At 45.9% G+C, this 19,464-nt stretch overlaps 2 protein-coding genes across 9 annotated transcripts in view; one reads left to right on the top strand and one right to left on the bottom strand.

Annotated features, from left to right (window-relative positions):
- GPR87 (G protein-coupled receptor 87) overlaps positions 1-18,171 on the bottom strand; it is a 26,641-nt gene extending 8,470 nt beyond the window's left edge. The window contains exon 1 of the mRNA XM_002716275.5: positions 17,817-18,171. The gene's annotated coding sequence lies outside the window, so the exon portion shown is untranslated. The remainder of the gene's footprint in view (positions 1-17,816) is intronic.
- The window catches only part of MED12L (mediator complex subunit 12L), a 355,610-nt gene that overhangs the window by 216,859 nt on the left and 119,287 nt on the right, over positions 1-19,464 (top strand). The gene's annotated exons all lie outside the window — the stretch shown is intronic.

Raw genomic sequence — 19,464 nt, 5'->3', positions numbered from 1 at the left:
CGTTGCCAGTGAGAACGGAAGATGGTACGGCTGCTCTGGGGACACATTGGCAGTACCATCGAGAGTTAACACTGAGCTTCTCATTCAGCCCCGTAATTCCCGGTCTAGGTTTCTACTGAAGAGAAACCATAGCACATGCCCCTGCAAAGACGAGGGTGCAAATATTTATAGTAGCTTTGTTCATGAGACGTAGAAGCAGAATGAACCGAGAGCCAGCTGCTGAGTGGATAAATGAAATGTGGTGTCATCATACAGTGGAATACTACTCAGAATGAAAAAAAAAAATAAATGAAATACAGCTATCATGTGGATGAACCTCAAAACCTTTTACAAAGACAATGGCGGGACAGAGAAGGCCGCAGGGTCACTTGGATGAAATGTGCAGAAAAGGCAGATCTGTAGCTGAGCCAGCAAGTGGATTATTGTTATCTGGGGATGGAGACGGGGTTGAGTTACCTATGAGGACCTGGGGGATCTCCTGGGGTGATGAAAATGAGATTACAGCCATGTCTGCATAATTTCTAAAATGACTGAACATCACTGAATTGTACACTGAAAATGAATAAAATTGTGGCATGTCTGTTATACCTCAAAGTAGAAAAAGTGAACTGGAAAGGCATAAAAACAGGCTAGCATCTCACTGTGCAATAACAGTTGAGTTTTTGAGACCAAGAAAAAAGTACCTAAAAAGCATGCTCCCTGCCTGTTGTTTCAGATGGTAGTGCTGCAGTGGGGTGGCACTGCTTTGTCAGCTGTGTGTCCCTTCTTTAGAAATTGAGTCCACAATTCAGAGACACTAGACGTAACTGGTAATTTTTGCATTATGAGGGTGCCCATGTACCCATATTCTTAATAATTCTTGTTCAAATTACCTAAAAGAGTTGAGATTTTCATTAATTCAGGCCTTGATATTTAGATTTTCTGGGACTAAATGTTATCCATGCTTGGGAAATATGCTTTATTCTCCTCTGAGGGTTTTATCTCTGGTTTGAGAGTTTCCTTTTTCCCCTTCTCCTTTTCTGTTTGTGCTGAGTGAAGTCCTCCCCCACATTTAGATCACTGCCCGTCTCTTTTCTCCAGCAGGATTCTTGTCTCCTCCACAGCTCTGCTGTCAGCTCCGTGCGGTGGCTCCACAGTTCCTCTCTTCCTCTCCCCAAATGCCAATGCCTGATTACATTTAACTGTGTTCTCAAACTTAACATATCTGAATATTAAGTGTTGTTGCTGTTTTCAGAATAAACCATTTCCATCTTTTTCTGTATTCGTGAAGAATTGTTTGAACAGAGTTGAAACCTCATTGGTGTACCTGGTAAGCCTCCCTTGTTCCTCATCTGGTCGCCCACTTCTTTTTCTCCCAGGCTTCCTGTTTCTCTGTTAGAATACCTTCCCTTGGCTTCTGTCCCTGCCTGCTGCACCATCATCAGTTTCCAGTTGGAGGCCCTGCTGGTCTCGTGTTGGAATCCTGGTGCTGATCTCCACTCTGCTCATTCTGTTTCTTGCTTCATTCCGTCCAAAGTCCCCTGCATCTTTCTGCATCCATCTCTCAGTCCGTCCATCCATCTGCCTGTCGCTCCCCCTCTTCGTGGAGGAGCAACACTGAACCCTGCGCTGTTCTTTTTGTCTGCTCGGCCCTCCCCGGGTTTGCTGCTGGTTCTTCCCGGGTTGGCTACTATCCCTTCCACCTCCGTGGAAGGGCAGTTCCCCCTGGCCACATTCCCCACTTCCGCAGGGGAGCGGCACACCGCCGACCGGCTCTTCTCGGGGGCTGCACAGGTGTTCCTTCAGCTAGATGTTCCCCATAGATGTTCCTGGTGCATGCCGTCTCTCTCCTCCTTTATAGTCCTCCTCCGCCAATCCCAACTCGGCTGCCCACACGCCGAGTACGCTGCTCTCCTCCAATCAGGAGCAAGTCCTACAGTTTATTGGTTGAACTGGAGGCAGCTGTGCGGAAGCTGTTTACTTCTCTCCCAGTGCCATATTGTGGGAGAGCAGATGCATAGAATAAGTCTTAATTCCAGTAACTCAGTCCAGTCCGGGCTGCTCCCCACATCTGCCTTTCTTTCCTTCTTTTTAAAAATGCATTTTTAATTTATTTGAAAGGCAGAATTACAGAGAGAGGAGGAGAGACAGAATCTTTCATCCACTGGTTCACTCCCCAAGTGGCTGCACTGGCTGTGGCTGGGCCAGGCTGAAGCCAAGAGCCTGGAGCTTCTTCCATTTCTCCCACATGGATGCAGTGGCTCAAGCACTTGGGTCATCTTCCACTACTTTCCCAGGTACATTAGCAGAGAACTGTATCAAAAGTAGAGTAGCTGGGACTGGAACCTGCACCCATAAGGGATACCAGTGTTGCAGGAGGAGGCTTAACCTGCTGTGCTACATTGCCTATCCCTATATTCATCTTTTTTAAATCACCCAAGTGGTCTTTCTTTTGCTGTCCAGCCCTGTGTATTTTAGGCCAACTCCTGAGTTATAATCACTCATCAGAGATAAGGAGCTACTTTTTGGCTTGTTAAGTATTTTGGAATGTGGAAGCCAAAACATGCTCGGCTCTGGCAATTAAGAATTGACAAACTACAGTGTTATCTGCTTGCATCATAATCTTTTGAGTCATTGGTGCAGTAATACCTACTGTATAGCATCATTGTGAGGTTGAATGGAATATGTTTCTGAATGCTAGTCTTGCCTTTGTTACTTCTATTAGTTCTTGCTTAAATTCAGGATTATTTTCCTCTTTGGGAGATTTATCTATTTAATTTATTTATTTCCTTCCTTCCTTTCTTATTCCTTTCCTTCCTTCTTTCTTTTAAAGGTTTATTTATTTTATTTAAAAGGCAGAGTTACAGAGAGGCAGGGAAAGATAGACATCTTCCATCTGCTGATTCACTCCCCAAATGGCCATAATGGCCGGAGTTATACCAGATCAAAGCCAGGAGCTGGGCGCTTCTTTCAGGTCTCCCATGTGAGTACAGGGGCCCAAGGATTTAGACCTCCTCTGCTGCTTTCCCAGGCTCATTAGCAGGGAGCTGGATTGAAACTGGCGCCCATTTGGATTGCCAGCGCCGCAGGCAGTGCCTTAACCCTCAGGGGCCCTCTGCTTTCACCAAACTGTTGACTCTCAGAGGAACACTTTGTGTTTAGTCCTCTGCTTTTATTCATCCACCTTCCTGCTCCTTGAATGACATATACACACACACACCCTGCACACACATTTATGGGAATCAAGGGCTGGGGAGGTCCCACGTGGAAATGCTGAGTGAGGCTTAAGATAGAGCAAATAAATCTGTTGGGGAGATGGTCACAGCATTGCAGGGTGGAGCGATGTCTTAAACTTGAGGTGTATGCAAGAGCTGGTGACCATTGAAGTTGCTGGACAGGGAAGAGCAGTATTGAGGACCCGCCACCCCCACCTCGTTATTGACAATAGACATAGGTTTCTTTCACTGGTGTGGGGCCTGTGAGAGGGTGAATAGATAACAGGACAGGTGGAATCGTCCACATTGGACATGTCTCTTGGGGGATTGAAAGGATGGACTTGTCGCCTGAGGAGGTGCTCCTGGCTGGTGATGTAAATTTAAGGGTAACTGAAAATGTGTGATGGAAGCAGTTGAGAGCGATGGAGGATGTGGCCCAGGAGGAAGCTGCACAGAGGAGTGAGGAAGGCAGAGGGCTGCCATGGACCTTCCCGGGCAGCGGTTCTAGGGAGAGCAGAGTCAGAGAGGCAGCGGCCAGAGGGCGGGAGGATTTCCAGAAAAGAATAACGTCTTCTGATTAGAGAGGGGAGCTTGAGACAGGGAGACTTGTGACTAGTTTTTTCCTATGGGGACATCAGGTGACAAAAGATAGCAAAGTGCCACTGGATGGGATTCGGTGACAGAGGTCATTGTTCACCTTTGCCAGTGTTGCATGTGCAGTGTTGGGGGCGGCGGGGTGGGGGTGGGGCAAAGCCTGATGACAGGGCTGCGTAATGGTAGTGAAGGAGGAAGTGGACGTGGTGGCTCCAGACAGTTCTTTCATTAAGAACATGCCTGTGGTTGGAAGAAGGCAGAGAGGGTGGGAGGCAGGGGTAGATTGAGGATTGATAGAAGATTCTGTTGAAGCAGATCAGTTTTTGCCTGTCCTATTAAAATTGTTTTTTCCCAACTTGGGTACAAAAAAACCTCTGCCCTGACTACTTGCTAAGGCTGGTGGAGAAGAAAAAAGATCTAGAATTTGGCTCCCTAACTATCTGGACTCCTGTCCCAGCTCCCTTGCATTTCAGCTCTCAGACCCTCTGTTTTTGTCTGTGTAAAATGACTGTGACACTGTGGCCACGTGGAAATGATTGTGAGGTGGAATGAGAGAAATTTACCAACCAGTCTGTACAGGGTAGGATCTAGGTCACTTAAGTTCCCGTTGTACGTGGTAGGTACACAGTTGAATTTTTCGAGTGATTGATAGATTGGACACAGGGTGAGATGGTCCCTTGCCACCTTGTTTATGCTATGACTGTGGTGTGATTTTTTAGGTTCCGCCACCCTCTCGGGACTGATAACATTTGACACGTTTGCTCAAAGCACTTGTTTTTCCTTGAAGCTATCTCTGCACCTCATCTGCCTGCTGTCTGTCTGCCCAGCCTGCACCTCCACGTTGTGCTGGGCTGTGGCACAGCTCTGCCTCTGTAGTGCCCTGTGCCTGCAGAGTGTTGCTGTGGGAACTGCCTCCTCGATGCTTAAAGGGCTCCGTTCCAGGACTCCTGCATGGGCGGGGATCCTGCCTGGCCACCTACTGCTCCCCCAGCTGAGAGCTGATGAAAGCCTTCAAGAATGTGATGTCGGTGGTAGGCCTGCGTTTCACAGCCGTTCCCGAGGCTAGATGGTATCTGGTTCAGCCACGCTTTGATATCATCCCTTGGCTGCTGTACTGTGCTTCTGCGTCCTTGGTTGTTAAGTTGTCTTAAATTGAGAGTGGCAGACAAGGAAGAGCAGGCTCTTGGTTTCATCTTTCTCTTTGCCCGTGAACTCAGTGATTCGATTCTTCAGCAACCCTTAGAGCTACTCTGTGGCCTAGATGTTTTATTCTTTTTCTGAGCAGGTAGGAAAACACAAGGTTCAGACAGTTTAATTAACTTGCCCTGACTCACACAGCAAGTTCTAGGTAGAGCTGGGATTCACATCAAGTACATCCAAAACCGACGTTGCGGTTCTTTCTGTTATACTGCTGTGGAGTGAAGATTAAGAACAACTCTGGGGGTTTGTCTTGGAGGCCCAGGAATGGGAAGGGCACGTAACGGGCAGAAGTACTGCTTGTTTTCCCCGTCAAGCTTGTGAAGGAGCTGCTGATCTTCTGCAGTGCAGGACTAGTGTTTTGTGGCCTGAGCCGTGTTGAGAACATCAGAGAATTCCACGTTAAGAATCCTCTTGTGGGTCCTGCCGTGGTGGCTGAGGAGGTCTGCCAACAGCAAGCAAATGGGCAGACATAGCCCTGCAGTATTTGCTGCCCCAGCCCGTGGGAGTGAGTCCTCCTGTGCTCCGGCTCTCGGCTTTCTGCGTGAAGCCCCCAGGCCGCCCCTCCCTGGAGGCTTACCTGCTGCACCCTCCAGCCACTTAATTATATAACCCTCGATCCATTTGTCATTTAGCCATATGTGGCCACACTTAACCTCTGTGGGTTTTCACATGTTCTGTGTGGATTATAAATATAGCTTTCTCTTCCTCTGTGCTTCCCCCTAACCCCCAACTCCTGATTTTTCTTGAGTTCGTGACTTCTAGTTAGCATTTTTTTCGACATCATTTTTCAAGTAACCCAGATAAAGTTAGGTTGATTAGCTCACGTCAGAACTTAACTGTCGCTCTGAGAAAATGCAGGTCCCAGTTCTCAAGGAAAAGTTTGTAAGTGGTCAAATAGGGGCTTGAACTCCCCAGAGGGTAGTGGGCGGCCCCAGAGAAGCACAACACCCAGGACTAAGGATCTGTCTTGTGGCCCGTACAGAGTGGCCTGCTGTTGCAATCCACTGGGCCTGGGGTCCCTGGTTTCAGGCTGGGGGAAACTCCCCCCCCCAGCAGATGTGCCGCCCGTGCCCTGGACTTCACAGGGCTCACCATTGTCCTGCTGGTCAAGATGGGAAAGCTAATGCCGGTTAAGTGCTCGATCCCTCAGTGTGCTTGCTCATGACTGCTTGGCCTCGGTATTCGGTGGTGGTGCCTCTCACATGGCAGAGTTGTACTGCCTCTCTCATTCATCCTCCCCTTTCTACCTTGCTCCCTGGAAGCTCACATCTGAAATTATAAGAATTTCAGATCTGAGGGTTTATGTTGTCACTTTCTTACTGAAAAGCTTTATAAACCCATGGGTTGATGAGAATAGTATGTAGTCCTTCCATTTCTTTTTGATAAAATGTTTATTTCCATCTACTTGAAAGACAGAGCCAGTGCTGTGGTATAGTGGGTAAAGCCACCGCCTGCAGTGCCAGCATTCCATGTGGGCACCTGTTTGAGTCCTGACTGCTCCACTTCCAATCCAACTCTCTGGTATGGCCTGAGAAAGTGGTGGTGGACAGCACAGGTCCTTGGGCCTCTGCACCCGTATGGGAGACCCAGAGGGGGCTCCTGGCTCCTGGCTTCAGATCAACTCAGCTCAGGCTATTGCAGCCATTTGGGGGTGAACCAGCAGTTGGAAGACTCCTCCCTCTCCCCCTCCCTCCCCCTCCCTCCCCCTCCCTCCCCCTCCCTCTCCCTCCCCCCTCCCCCGTCTCCTTCCCTCTCCCTCCCTCTCCCTCTCTTTCTCTCTCTAACTCTTTCAAGTAAATGAATCAAATCTCAGGGGAAAAAAGCAAGAAAGGGAGGAAGGAAGGGGGAGAGAGAGAGAGAGATGGGAAGATAAAGCGGAAGACAGAGAGCTTCTGTCTACTCGTTGTTCACTCCCCAAATGGCTGCAGTGACTGGGGTTAGGCCAGACTGAAGCCAGGAGCTTCTTCCTGGTCTCCCATGTGGTTGCAGGGGCCCAGGGAATTGGGCCCTCTTCTATTGCTTTCCTAGGCACATTAGTAGGGAGCTGGATGGGAAGTGGAGCAGCTAGGACTTGAACCAACACCCATATGGGATGTCAGTGCTGTACACCATGGCTTAACTCTCTGTGCCGTAGCCCTAGCCCCAGAGCAAGCACTTTAACTGTCATTTGCTGCCTTCCAGGATGCATTAACAGGAAGCTGCATCAGAAGCAGAGGAGCTGGAATTTGAACCACCAGTCTGATACGGCATGCAAGGGTTGCAAGCAGGAGTGTGACGCATTGTACCACAGTGCCTACCTTTAGTGCTTAAATTTCCATGGAACATACGAAATATTCCCAGAGACCTTCTGATGCAAAGTGCTGAAAGACAGAGCCTCTCATATCTTGCAATCTCCTTTAACCCAAGCCTCTTTCCCAGCTTAAAGTTGTACATGTGAGTTTGTCTCTGTGCATGTACGTTTTCCAACAGTGCTAAGATAATCAGTCTGCTGCAGGCCTGGGGAAAGAAGCAGGTTACCTCACTAGTTAAGAGTCAACTGGTTTTGTAATGGAATTAGGTCACTGTATTCATAGAGCGTTTCAGTATTGCATGCTCTGGGATGTCTCCCAGAGGTGTTGGAACGCAGAGCACAGCAGCCCTTCATTCAGGTTTTTCAGGTGCTACCCTAAAGATCTCTTCATAGCTATGCTTGATATCTGTAGCCTGCAATTAGGGAAATTTCAGTTCACGTAGAGAGGGAATGTTTTTTCTTTCTTCCAGGTGACTCTGGCCACACACTCTGTGTGTCTCTGTGTGCGTATTTGTAAACTCCCTGAAGACAAGGTTTTTACCTAATAATTCTTTAAAACCCTACCTTCAAACCTGGTTGTAAATGGAGAGCCTCAGCAAGACCCTGCAACCTGCCCAGTATCGCACAGACAGTGACAGAAAAAAAACAGGAAGTGAGTGAGCTCTAGATGCCTTGACCCCAGAGCAGGTGGCCTCTGTGCTGTGTCGTTCTGCAGTCAGAAGTACCCTCAGTGGTGGGACGTGTTCCAGACTCAGCTTCAGTAGATAGGCATTAGAATTTTTACTCCATATTTGAGTCTCTGAGCCTCCCTGGGCAAAGCATTTTCCCTCTCAGTCCTTGAGCTTCCCTACCTGTGAAATGGGGAGAAGAATCAGTGCCTGGCCTCATTCCCAAAGCTGTGGAGAGAATTTGGCGAGATAACGTGTGCTGGGTCAAGTCTGTACTGTCGGTGCTGCAGTAATATAAAGATGTAATTCGTGGCAGATACTGTCTTTTCCTGTTTAGCACTAAGAGCCTTCTTACTTATAGAGTTAAATTTTACAGTTGAAATGTTTTCCATTTAGGCAAAGGGTTACTTACTCGCTGGCCAATTCTGGGTCATTGTGACACAGAGGATGCTGGTCACATTGGTTAGGGCCGCAATCCGAGTAGCCAGAGTAGTGTTTGGGATGGATATGTTCTCGCTAAGCAGGTTTCTGGAGACTTCTGCTCTTTGGAGGATATTTCATAATTCAGGACCGTGGTAAATCAACCTTTGGTTGCTCGACTACCACTGCACTATTCACCGAAGAAGAATGCTTTTCACAAGCTTGTGCGGTGCCGTTCCTTGTTTTACAAGGTTCGTCCTGTGGTTTATGCACTGTACTTAGGAGGTAGAATTCTTCATCCTGGTGGTGGGTGGTGGTTGGCTGGCTGCCACCATCACCATTCTGATAACCGCATCATTGCGGTTGTCTGGGCTGTGCCTGTGGAGGAGGGAGTCCCCAGGCCAATCCCAGTAGAACAGTTGCCACATGGGCTGCCCTGATTCTGCTCCCAGATGAACCAAACCTTAATGCTCTTCATGTGAATGGAATAAGGTACCTAAGAGTGTAGCTCTGTTTCAGTTTTACCGCTTGTTTTCATCAACAATTTAAAAGTTCCCAAGTGAAATCTTGATTGTGAATAGTTAACGAGTTTTACCAGCATCAACACCTCTCTGTGTCTCATTTTCCTCCTTTCATGACAACAAATTGCCCACTCCTACAAGATTGTAGTAAAAGTATCTAGCGTGACTTGGGAGTATAATTCATCTCCTAAAACATGAGGATACTTCAAAAAGTTTGTTGGAAAATATAATTAGAAGTTTATTTTGGTGCAAAAAATTTGGAATCCATATAAAGGATCTTCAAAAAGTTCATGGAAAACAGGTACTGTTTTTAAAACAAGTAAGAATAGGGGAGGAGTAGGCATTGCCCTAATGGTTAAGAACTCCCACATCCCATTGGAGTGCCGGGATTTAAGTCCTAGCTGCTGACACCAGCTTCCTGCTAATGTGGACCCCTGAGAGCAGCAGTGATGGTTAAAGTAGTTTTTTGGGTTCCTGCCACCCACGTGAGAGACCTGAATTGAGTCCCTGGCTCCTGGTTTGGGCCTTGGCCCAGCTGTTGTGGGCGTTTGGAGAGTTAACTAGCACATGGGAGGCTCTTGCTCTTTGTCTCTCTGATTCGCAAATAAAAATTGAAAACTATACATGGATCTCAGGGGTTTTTTTGCATCAAGATAAAGTTGTTTTTCAATATCATTCACTTTCCACAAACCTTTTGAAGTACCCCTGGCATGTGTGTGTGTGTGCACACACAAACACACACACCATTTTCATAAAAGTAACTTTTATATAAAGTGAAATATCAGCTTTTAGCTCTAATCTCTCTATCTCTCTCTCTCTCAAACAATGCTTCTAAAATGAATGGCGATATTCCAGTACTACTTTTTGGGTTATTACGTAAGGAAGACAGCTTCCTTGGCTGGGAGAAACGGTAACCTATATTTTGGATCTTAGTATTTCCCTTGTGTGTCTCTTTCCTGCCAGTCACATTTGCTTACTCAATGTCCTCCTCTGTCAGTACCCTCACAGGCTTCCTGCCTTGTATGGGACACAACTTGAACCCCTCTGTGGGCGACAGAACCCTTAGGGGCAAGAGCTACCCTTTGTAGGGGACGAGACCTGTCTATCCCCCTACTTTGTAGGCTTCCTGCCCTGGGCCTCTGTGGCCCAGCTGGAAATGCCCTCTCCCTGGCCTGCTAGGTTGGCTCCTTGGACCACCTTCACCTCTGACTCAGCTGCCTCTTCTTCTCAAAGCCTTTTGTGTTTCTCCACTGACCGTGTATAAGTGCCCCTCAGTCCTTGTTTTCCCCCTCTGGTTGCCAGATGTCTGCTGTTGTATTGCACTTGTATTGTTGGCTAACTGCTTGGCATCGTTCTATCCCCAGATCTGGCAGAGTACCTGCAGGCATAGAGTCACAGCTCTAAAAACACTTGACTTCATGTGAGGCGCTCATGGAACTTGGCCCACTCTCTGACCTCATCTCATCTTGACATGCATCTGTCAGTCCGTTCCTGTCCTCTCTCCCATGGCTCTCCTCTTCTGCCTTGAGACTTGAAAGAGTACATCCCAGGAATGCCTGAGAGACTGAGAATTGGCAGTTGACCTTGAGAAAGGCATGGACAAAGACCAGGAAGAATGCTGGTCCATCCGATGTGAACAGGCCGAGGTTGGGGGGTGGAGGGAGGTGGGTGTCAAATCCAGTGCTGACAGCAGACCCCATGTCAGTGAGGAGAGTGAGGCAGTACAAGCAGAAGCAGTCAACAGTAGGAGAATGCTCATAAAAGATGGCTAAAAGTTGGCAGAGTAGGGCTGCTGTGAGCTGGGGAGTAGTCTCCCCAGCTGCTCCCACAGTCTGGGTTTTTGCCACCTGTGTATGTGGGTCCATGGCCATCAGACTGTCTGATTTACCAGAAAACTTGCTTTTATTAAAAAAAAGTGCATGAGTTTTAAATCTTAATTGCATTCAAAGCAGACTGAACACATGTGGCAGTGAGCAGGTTAGCCTGTGCCATTTGATTGCACGGTGTGACTGCCGTAGGTCTCTCCCCTTGGTTTCTGCCAATACTGGTGGGACCTGGAACCCCGCTACCCCCTGCCTGCCCCAAGTTTCTCTAGTATTTTAACTCGTTTCCTCCAATTTGATTATATCTTTCTCTTTGCCTCAAGTCAGTAGATTTGTAAAGGGAGCTTTGAGACAATTTATAGCACTTTAGATGGTAATGACTTGGACTTGATTTGGAATAGTACTCCTTGAAAAGTTCCAAGGTTTCTTCTTTCTTGGTGCTTATTTTTCATATTAAGCCTTATAACAGTATAGGTCAAAATGGCATTTTGTATGGTTCAACCTGATATGTTTAGCATTTGGGAAATTTTCATAGGCTCAAGCACACTGAGAAGGAGGCATGCAAGTTTTCCTAGAGTAATTATGAAGAAGCAGCAGTAGATGAAAATATTTTGAGAGAGCCGCATACCTGGACCCTGTTGCATTCTGTTCCTGCCCCTTTAGAATGGCTTCCCTTGCACTGAGCATGCAGTTGGTATCTTTAGACATGCAGTATCTCTTGTTGTGCCTATTCCTTGAGTAGTCAATACAATCTTGGTTTGCTTAAAGCTTTTTTTAAATTTTGCTTCAGATTTTTGTTATTATTTAAGAAGCAGAGACACACAGAAGGATACAGAGATCCTATATGCTAACTCTCCAAATGCCTGCAATAGCCTGTCCTCCGACTGAAGCTGGGAGCTAGGAATTCAATTCAGGTTTCCCCTGTGGGTGGCTGGTATCCAGTAGCTTGCGTCAGCACTGCTGCCTCCCAGGGTCTGCATTACTAGGAAGCTGGAATCAGGAGTGGAACACGGTATCAAACACTAATTTGGGACAGCTGTCTTAACTGCTAGCTCAAATGTTTGCCAGACCATTGATTTCTGTGTGGGACTCATGGGAGAAAATTCTAATGTACAACCGAGAGGGCATTCTTTCAGTCCTGAGGTGCACTTATCAACACTGATCACTAAGCCCTCTTGTTTTCTTGTTGGACCTGGGGTCTGCCTTAAGGTCAGTCACTGTGAATCAGGTAGCAGTGAATGTCTTTATTGCATGACTCTCTACATAGCTTTGTTTCCTACCATTCTTTTTCTCAGGTTCCATTTTTTCTCATTTAAATTTCATCTGAATTTCCTTCATATTAAGCATCTCTGAATATATTCCAAGTATTACTTTTTGAACTAGGCATATTCTAAATAGCCACAGCAGTACATTGGTTAACATAAAATTGATTGGATTATAATTCATGGAAGAGGAGGAGGAGACGGCATGGAAATGTACTGTCTCCTGATTGGAGCTAGGATAAGGAAAAGCTAAGGACAGAGGTTTCTGGCTCTAACACCTGGTTGTGAGACAGTTATGTTTCTTGCAGTATCTTCCAGAATGGGCAGGGAAGACACCAAAGCAATTGGTAGTTTGCTGTGTCACTTATATTTCATGTGCCTACCTGCAACTTTGAACATTTAACCTGGTTTCTGCTTTGGCCAGTTGTTTAGTGCCTGCCTAATTTGTATTCACATGTCGACCATAAACTTATTATATATGGAGACCTGGTAAGTCCCAGCATGTCTTTGTAATTAACTGGGTACATAACAGATGCTTAGTGTTTCTGGATCTTAGGATGAAAAACAGAGATAGTTCTTGAAATGTTACATGGATGGCTGTAAGCATGGAATAGATAATTTTTTCATTGCATGAATTTTTTTGTTGTGAAAAAAATTAAGAGTGAATTTTATAGGGTAAAGAGAAAATAGAATGTTAATGTTTAACAGGTATTATACTTTTATTCAACAATGATCACAGTGGCAGATACTGATACATTAGCTGGCTAGTACCTTTTAGATAGTGCTATATCAATGTATCTACTAAAGGTGACTGGTATCACTACCAGAGGTTGTTAACAACCTGTTAGGTGGCATCCAGTGCTTTTTAATTCATTCATTTTACTATGTGTAATGCAGTTAATACATACCCAATTTTGACCCAGTCAGTGCAAGCCATTACCTTGCTTGAAGCTTTTGTCATTCAGGTCTTTAAAATACTTGGTTGAAATAATAAAAAAAAATTAGTAGTTGTGATTATTTTAATTAATGAGTGAGTTAATTTTATTTGAAAGGCAGGCACATGCACACACAGATCTCCGATTTGCTGATTCACTCCCCATATACCTGCAACAGCCAGGGTTGGGCCAGGCTGAAGCCAGGAGCCCAGAATTCAGTCCAGGTCTCCCACACAAGTGACAAGAACCCTGTTACCCTGTTACTGCTGCCGCTCAGGTTGTATATTTGCAGGAAGTTGGGTTGGAAGTGTGGGAGACAGGATTAGGATATAGGCGTCCCAGGTATCAACTGCTGCACCTGACGCCCACCCCTGGAGCTGTGATTATTTAAGGAATGCATATTACTTGGAGCCCTGAATATCCACATACTATCCAGTCATAGATACCCATCAGGACTGCCCTCTTTATAAATATATCCAGTAAACACATTTGCAGTTTTTCTGGTTTGTTTCAGCAATTTTCTCTAAAATGATTTATTTTTGGTTTTATTTCCAGTCTTTGAGTCTGGCAGATGTGAGGGAGAATACATCTGGGCAAGTAGATCATGCACCCTGTAAAGTGTTTAGCTCTCACCTGCAGTCTAGAGACAACCGATGTTTCTGCATTATCGTTTGACTGCCCATCAGCTCTTTGGCTGAGAGCCATGTGGCTGAGTACTGTGATACGTGCAAGCAGCCTAAGTATTCTTCCTCTTTTTAAATGTTTAATTAATTGGAAATACAGTGTGACAGAGATAGAGATTCCAAATGCTGGTTCATCCCCAAAATGCCTATAACTGGGCCAGATCTGGGCCAGGCCAAAGCCAGGAGCCTGGAACCTCCTTCTGGGTCCCCCACATGGGTAGCACTGAGCCATCTCTGGTGTCTCCTCGGGTGCACGTTAACAGGAGGCTGCATGGGAAGCAGAGGCCAGGTTTTGTCCCGGGTGCTCTGGTGTGGGATGCAGCATCCGAAGCAGGGACTTAACCTGCTGGGCTTCAACACCCACCCCAGCCCAGGTGTTCTTCTGTTAACATTTGTCTCTTTTCAACCAGGTCATCATTTAGTGTGGCAACCTTGGGAGGTTTTGTTTCTGCTGCCCTGTGGTATACTGGTTTCTGCTTGGGAAACAGCCTGTATCACTGTGTGTTTAGTAAGGGATGCCTTCTAGAATCATGGACTTGAAAAGCAGAGTTTCTTCATTCTGCGTCCTCTAGAGAATTGTGCTGGTGGCTGAAAGCTAGTACTGTCTTCAGCCTGAGAGCCTATTCAGGCGACAGATGAGCCGCTCCCTGGCAGTTGCCTGTGTATCCGTCTCATTAGGCGCCACCACTACCACCACCATGATGAAAAGTTCAGCAAATGCTGGCTGATAGTACTATGTGCCTAGGACGGTTCTATGTTAATTACATGTATTTTAATTTATTAAAAGGATGTTGGATTCACATTGCAGATCTCCTACTTACTTGGACAAGTTATCTAAGCACTCTCTGCCTCATTTTCCTTTTCTGTAAAACATTCCCCATAGGATTGTTTTGAGAATTGAATGAAGTATTACCACAAAATTGATCGTCTGGCACTTTGCGAGAACTTTGTATGGACATGCTATTTGAGTGTTAGGAGGAATCAGTACTCCTGCTTTTCAGGGAAGACACTGAAGCTTAGAGGAGTTCCAGATACACGCTATTTGTTGGCGTGCTGGAGCTTGCCCACACTCACACAGCTAGCGAGCGGCAGAGCCTGGATTTGAACACAAGTCAGTCTGAGTGCTGTGCACTCTCCTGCTGTTCTGCTGCTGCCTCCACCCGTGGGCTTTCATGTGCTGATTACTATCTCCTGTCTCTGGGAAAACCAGGAAGCAAAGTAGCTCCGACATGATTGCAGGGCATGGTGCATCCAAGACAGCCACTTACCTACTGTTGTCAAGTAGTTGGTAAACACACAACTGACATACATCAATTTACTTTTTTTTTTTTTTTTTTTTTTTTTTGACAGGCAGAGTGGACAGTGAGAGAGAGAGACATTGGTTCACCCTCCAATGGCCACCACGACTGGCGCGCTGCGGCCGGTGCACCGCGCTGATCCGAAGGCAGGAGCCAGGTGCTTCTCCTGGTCTCCCATGGGGTGCAGGGCCCAAGCACTTGGGCCATCCTCCACTGCACTCCCAGGCCACAGCAGAGAGCTGGCCTGGAAGAGGGGCAACCGGGACAGAATCCGGCGCCCCGACCGGGACTAGAACCCGGTGTGCCGGCACTGCAAGGCGGAGGATTAGCCTAGTGAGCCGCAGCGCTGGCCGTCATTTTACTTATTATACTACCCGCTGAAGAGGGGTAACCAATGGCAAGTAGTAAGTTTACCCAGAATTTAAGAAGTAGTGGATAAGAGTGTAGTTGACTGCAGGCAGACATGGTTGAAGGTCAGAGGTGTGCTGCATACTGGTATGCTGCTTCAGGCTCAGTTTGTTCAGCAGTAAAATGGAATCATAGTAATATACACTTTAAGGTTGTATGAAGTTTTGTTTTTAAATATCTGTTAAAATGTATAATGTCTTAATGCATGTTAAACTATTAGTGTCTGCTAATAACTGTTGTTTTAGTATTAAGGCTAGAAGGACAGTGTGCACCCTATGGATCCTCTTTGATACATTAGAAGAAGTAATTTTAAGGAGTTATCCTCTCATTTCAAATTGATAAGCATTATTAGAAATTGCTATGTAAGACAGTATAGAATCACTGATAGGAATGACTGAATGTGATGTCTTACACTAAGTGGAACTTGATTGGTGCTTCTTTCAATATATTTTAGTGTAAATGTTTTCCTATTTGGACCGTGAGAATATTAATGAAGCAGGATATGCTAATCCGGTGCAGGACGGCACACACGTCCTGACCTTCAGCACTGGCCTGGAGCAGGTTTGAGGCTCCGTTCCTGGTCCTCCCGCTGTTCTCCATGTGGTTCATCTCCTCTTTGTTTAACAGCAGGCGCATCTGCCACTGCTCTAGCCTGCCCACTTCCAGTGGTGACGACTCTAAGAACTACAGCTGGCCCTGGCATTAGAACTTTCCTCTCCGTCTTGCAGAGGAAGACTTGGAGACCAGGAGAAGCTGAGAGTTGAATACCGTCACACAGCTGGCTAGGGACAGGTGAGGGAGGAGCTCATCTTTGACTCTGCCCAGTTCCCTGAGACTTGGGTTCTTGATAATCAAGCCTTGTACCTCAACACATGCCCTGGATCCTGGGGCCTGGAAACCTAAGGGGCTGTCAGCCTTCTTCTCCCCTGATCCTCTTGTCTTAGTCCTTAGGAGGGGTGTGATGTCCTGGGGCAGTTAGAGGCCGGCACTCCCCCCCTCTTCAGGGCCCAACTCTGCCAGGCGTTCACTGCATTTCTGCCCTGCCTTCACCACTCGTTGTTAGTGGGCTCTGAGGGACTCTCATGGGGTTTCCTCAGGTTAGCAGCATGCAGAGAGCCAGTGGGCACTCTGCTGTCTGTTGTAAATTTCCGTGCCGTTTCTCAGAGTCCAGAGCTTTGAGGAAGTGAGATGCTAAGATATCAAGGAAGGAACAAAACCAGGCGGACTCTCACGGGACACAAACTGAAGTTTAAACTCTGCGCTTTCATTTAGCTGCCAAGCCCCTTCAGCGTTCTTGGAGGGAATTTTCCCCCTTGGCGTCTGTATGAAATAGATACGCCGTTCTGAGTTAATACTTTCTATTTCCAAGCTACCTCTGTAAGTATGGAATTCAGGTCATACTGCGCCTTTATCCCCTTCTCCTTAGCTCACGACTACACCCCTAACACTCTTCAAATCGGTACAAGAGTCTCTGTATAGGCGTCGGCTGAAGGACTTAGAAGATGGCGTTTGCCTGATCTCTCACTTTTCTGGGGATGGTTAACTTTGGGGGCAGAAATAACCACCACCCACAGGGTGCCTGCCCCATTCTTCCCTGAGTATATGATAACGTAGAGCCAAATGCATTGCTCCTTGCCGTGTTCATCACTGGGAGTCCCCAGTGAGAACCATGAAAGAAAAGTGTTAACTCAGAATGTTAGCACACCTGCCGTGAGAGCCCATTCAACCGGAGAATATGATATGAAATTCCAAAGCAGATAAATCCTAACTTGGTAAAATCAGAGAGTCACCTTCCCTCAGGCTCACCCAGGTTTAAAGGTCCTTATTTTAACCTGAAAGAGGTGAAATCCCGGTGCTGACTTCAGGTTTTCCTTCCCGAAGTGAAAACATCCCTGGCAGTTTGAACTTGGAACTCCACGAAGCTGTTCCCAACCTGTTTGTCGGCAGCAGAGCGGTTTCTCAGCACCTTCCCTGACGTGTTTTAACACGAATTCAAGAGGAATCAGGATAGGGTGGCCCTGTTCTTTGTGGTACAATGAAAAGATTGAGATTCTTTTATCAAGATGAGACAGAATTCTTTTCTTCTTTGCATCCCCCCCTTATTTTTTTAGAAAAAAAAAAAGTGGATATAAGATTATGAAACAAATTTTAAGTTTTTTTCATGAGAAGCAATTATTAGGAGCTTTGGATTATACCTATCTAATAAAGTAGAGGTGGTTAAAAAAAGCAAAAACAAGAAAAACTCCGCTACACAGAAATGACTGCCAAAACACTTTTCCCACTTTTGTCGGTACCGCGTGCAGTGTACGACTTCCACCTGCCCCCGTGCCAAACAGAGCAGCTCTAAGTTCCCCAATTCAAAACGTGGTGGTTCCCAGGAAGGACTGCAGTTCCTCACCCCGTCAGCATTCTCATTTCTATTTTGCCCGCAGATTTAAGCAGATGCATAATTACAGCCTTATCCAGTGCTGCGTCCTATCACCCATGACTTTTAAGAAAAATTAAAACGTTTTCCTTTACCTTTCATTGCGGTGGCTGTTTGTCCGTTCACTTGACAGGGGTGTCTTCGAGTTGAAACTGGCTTCTCATTTCTAATGAAGAATAGGCCTTGAAGCTAAGGGTGACAGGGACCTGGCTTTTCTGGGGAAGCATAGGGAATCAGCATCTTCTCTCCTGTGGGAGAAGGTGCTCGCCAGCCCCTCCTGAGGCGGTCCCCCTGGGCACCCTTTCCAGCCCTCCTGCTCAGGAGTGACTGGAGCGGCAGCTTGCTCTCCTGCCCAGGCGAATGACTCACATCTACTAGCAGGTGAGGTCTGTAGACTGGGGAAGAGCATTTCCTGAACCTGCAGGAATCAGACGGTGATTCACCTGAAGGGAATACACAAGGCTGGAACTTAGAATACCAGAGACTATTTAAGGAGCACAGGACAAAATCTCAGGGTGGGTCCCACTAAGCAAATCCAGTTTTGCGGTTTTTTGCTTTGGAGGGGGGGGTGGGAAGGAGCTTCGTTATGCAAATTAGAATATATGTAATTTTCAGTTTTCCTGTTAGATACATTTTGGATTAAAAGGAATAGGATATATTTTATGAGTGATAAATTCTTTAAAATTTACTACCCTACTTATTAAAGACTAAAATTAAAACATATTTATAGTAGTAATGGATAACTTTGCTAACCTATATTGCTGTTCAAGAATCTGATCAGATCTGTATATGTATTTTTGCTTGTATACGACTGTAAAAACTCAGAATATTTTAAAGTTAGGGGATGGAATCAGTGAATCTACCAGATGTTGTTCTTGAATCTGACCCAACAGATCCATATAATCCAATCAGTTTGCTTTGCAGTTGTTTTAAAGCTTTCAGATAATCTCCAGAACATCAGATAGATACTTGTGTGCGGCATTTACAAAAATAAGTAAGACCAAATGTCACTAAATGAAGTCAAAACTTGTTATTATTGATGTAGATAAATGAAAACATTTTTGAAGTTAGTAAACCTAAAGTACGTATTACTGCTTACTTATGCCTTTGGGAAATTATGTACTATTGATTTTCTTTCTGTGTTCGTACTGAAAACTGTGTTTAATTAAGTGCTAATGGAAGAGTGAGAATTATGTTTCTTATAATGTCATTTTCTACAGAAACAGGAAACTATACTTTTAGTGTTTTTCCATTCTTTTTAGGAGAGGATTAGGTATGATATTTGGCTAGTCCTCTGAATAAAAATTAGCCAACTAATTGATGGCTTGATCTTAACAGGAGTTGGCTAGCTTTCCAAACAATCCTTCATGGAGCTACTTTGTAGCTCTGCTACAAAGTGTAGTGGACTCTGCTTTTAGCTTTGGAAGCCAGGTCCTTGAATTTCGAGCAGGAGGGTTATGACACACAGACCTCAGTCTGGGACACTTGTCCTTTTTCAATCAAGTGTTTTGTCATTTTTCATTGCAATTTTTCAATTATGAGTGTTGTTCTGCTCATAATTTGGAGTCTTGCCACTAGGATAATTAACTGCCCAGTTGTACAAGCCATCCGTCCAAACAGAGAGCATCCTGTGTAGCCCCTTTAATGTTATGCTGAGGACTTCAGCCATTGTCTGCACATCCGAAGACTTACCACTCCCGATTTCCACTGATGGGTGTAAAATTACAGGAGAGAGCTTATTTG

The sequence above is a fragment of the Oryctolagus cuniculus genome, chromosome 4, assembly GCF_964237555.1.
Source record: "Oryctolagus cuniculus chromosome 4, mOryCun1.1, whole genome shotgun sequence".
NCBI lineage: Eukaryota > Metazoa > Chordata > Mammalia > Lagomorpha > Leporidae > Oryctolagus > Oryctolagus cuniculus.
Note: the sequence above shows the minus strand (reverse complement) of the source record. Positions and strands in the feature narration are given on the sequence as shown.